Here is a 2,500-nt window from a genome sequence, read left to right on the forward strand (position 1 = left end):
TAGTCATTTATTCGGCACCTACGAAGGGGCGGGAACTGCCATTCTAACCCTTCTCGGGGGATTCCATCCACAAACACAAAGTTTATGGCTGACCGACATTGCCCATCATCATTTAGCTATTGCATTTATTTTTCTCGTTGCTGGCCATATGTATAGAACTAACTTCGGTATTGGGCATAGTATGAAAGATCTTTTAGAAGCACATATTCCTCCGGGAGGTCGATGGGGCGTGGACATAAGGGTCTTTATGACACAATCAATAATTCGCTTCATTTTCAATTGGGTCTTGCCCTAGCCTCTTTAGGGTTATTACCTCCTTGGTAGCTCAACACATGTACTCTTTACCCGCTTACGCATTTATAGCACAAGACTTTACTACTCAAGCTGCGTTATATACTCATCACCAATCATCGCAGGGTTCATCATGACAGGAGCCTTTGCTCATGGAGCTATATTCTTCATTCGAGATTACAATCCAGAACAGAATGAGGATAATGTATTGGCAAGAATGTTAGACCATAAAGAAGCTATCATATCTCATTTAAGTTGGGCCAGCCTGTTTCTGGGGTTTCATACTTTAGGACTCTATGTTCATAACGACGTCATGCTCGCTTTTGGTACTCCGGAGAAACAAATCTTGATTGAGCCTATATTTGCCCAATGGATACAATCTGCTCACGGTAAGACTTCATATGGGTTCGACGTACTCTTATCTTCAACGAATGGCCCAGCATTTAATGCTGGTCGAAGCATATGGTTACCTGGCTGGTTGAATGCCGTTAATGAGAATAGTAATTCACTATTCTTAACAATAGGTCCTGGAGACTTCTTGGTTCATCATGCGATTGCTCTAGTTTGCATACAACTACATTGATTTTAGTAAAAGGTGCTTTAGACGCGCGCGGTTCCAAGTTAATGCCAGATAAAAAGGATTTCGGTTATAGTTTTCCTTGCGACGGCCGGGACGAGGTGGTACTTGTGATATTTCGGCTTGGGACGCATTTTATTTGGCAGTTTTCTGGATGTTAAATACCATAGGATGGGTTACTTTTTATTGGCATTGGAAGCACATCACATTATGGCAAGGTAACGTTTCCCAATTTAACGAATCCTCCACTTATTTGATGGGATGGTTAAGAGATTATCTATGGTTAAACTCTTCACAACTTATCAATGGATATAACCCTTTTGGTACGAATAGTTTATCGGTCTGGGCATGGATGTTCCTATTTGGACATCTTGTTTGGGCGACTGGATTTATGTTCTTAATTTCCTGGCGTGGATATTGGCAGGAATTGATTGAAACTTTAGCATGGGCTCATGAACGCACACCTTTGGCTAATTTGATTCGATGGAGGGATAAACCAGTGGCTCTTTCCATTGTGCAAGCAAGATTGGTTGGATTAGCCCACTTTTCTGTAGGTTATATATTCACTTACGCAGCCTTCTTGATTGCCTCTACATCAGGCAAATTTGGTTAATTCATTTTTCTTGTAATGTGCTCCATCGGGAACAATCTCATTTGATTCGGTGGAGAAGGGGGACTACCACTACCCTCTTATATTTCTACATCTAGGATCCGACCCGTATCATTGATAATAAAATAGGAACTGAACAATTATGGCAAGGAAAAGTTTGATTCAAAGGGAGAATAAAAGGCGGAAATTAAAAGAGAAATATCATTTGATTCGCCGATCCCTAAAAAAAGAAATAAGCAAAGTTTCGTCGTTGAGTGACAAATGGCAAATTCATGGAAAATTGCAATCCCCGCCACGTAATAGTGCACCTATACGTCTTCATCGACGTTGCTTTTCGACCGGAAGGCCCAGAGGTAACTATCGGGACTTTGGGCTATCCGGGCACATACTTCGCGAAAGGGTTCATGCATGTTTGTTGCCGGGGCAACGAGATCAAGTTGGTAAGGGTAAAAATACCCCTTCTTCATATTTCTATGGGTCTCTATGATCTATGATCATAGAGGGGCCCCTTTACCATTCTGTAGAAATGGGCTATTCTATTTATTATGGTAGAGGGGCAATCCTTCTTGGTCCATTAGTTCCCGGGTCTTTCGTGCGGGGTAGAGCAGTTTGGTAGCTCGCAAGGCTCATAACCTTGAAGTCACGGGTTCAAATCCTGTCTCCGCTACATTTTTAGACGTTAGGTGTAACTCCGTTAATTGTTTTGGGATAGTAGGAAAGAAGAGGGAAGTTAGAACCACTACACTATCGTGGTCAACTATACCGAATCATTTATCATATTATATTAGATTATTTTACCATGGGCGGATAGCGGGAATCGAACCCGCATCTTCTCCTTGGCAAAGAGAAATTTTACCATTCGACCATATCCGCATTTCTTCGTTCTGATATGAACATCATCATGTTCACACATATATGATATATCATATATATATATATATATATATATATGTGTGTCTGGATCATATTTGTACAGGGCTATATAATATATTATATTAGATTCCAATTATTTTATTTTAACA

General features: G+C 40.6%; 1 non-coding gene across 1 annotated transcript; it reads right to left on the reverse strand.

Annotated features, from left to right (window-relative positions):
- Positions 1 to 2,280: 2,280 nt before the first annotated feature.
- On the reverse strand, positions 2,281 to 2,351 carry TRNAG-GCC (transfer RNA glycine (anticodon GCC)). Its single transcript has one exon. It is a non-coding gene; the product is annotated as a tRNA-Gly (tRNA).
- Between the last annotated feature and the right edge of the window lie 149 nt (positions 2,352 to 2,500).

This window comes from Aristolochia californica, unplaced genomic scaffold (assembly GCF_029961685.1).
Source record: "Aristolochia californica isolate CCGP_79_NKW_82.1479 unplaced genomic scaffold, dmAriCali1.0.hap1 SCAF_248, whole genome shotgun sequence".
Taxonomy (NCBI): Eukaryota; Viridiplantae; Streptophyta; class Magnoliopsida; order Piperales; family Aristolochiaceae; genus Aristolochia; species Aristolochia californica.